Source organism: Penaeus monodon, chromosome 15, assembly GCF_015228065.2.
Source record: "Penaeus monodon isolate SGIC_2016 chromosome 15, NSTDA_Pmon_1, whole genome shotgun sequence".
Taxonomy (NCBI): Eukaryota; Metazoa; Arthropoda; class Malacostraca; order Decapoda; family Penaeidae; genus Penaeus; species Penaeus monodon.
This window is the reverse complement of record NC_051400.1, coordinates 12,289,774-12,290,029: the sequence shown is the minus strand read 5'-3', so window position 1 is coordinate 12,290,029 and position 256 is coordinate 12,289,774.

Below are 256 nucleotides of genomic sequence, written 5' to 3'. Positions count from 1 at the left end.
AAAATCATCATCATTATACTATTATGCTACTTGGCTGCTGCTGTGATGGGAGGGTGTCTTCTAGGTAATTAGATCTAATATAAAGGAATCAAATTCCAGTTTTGCCTTGGTCATTTATTAGTATTAAAGTAAACAAAAAAAGTATTCATTTAAGTGAGCAAAATTTAAATTACTTGTTAAATATCATCAAACTAATCATCATGCAATTCAATGGTCAATGTTAATGCTGAAAAGTCAATTTCCCTGTTTTAATCAG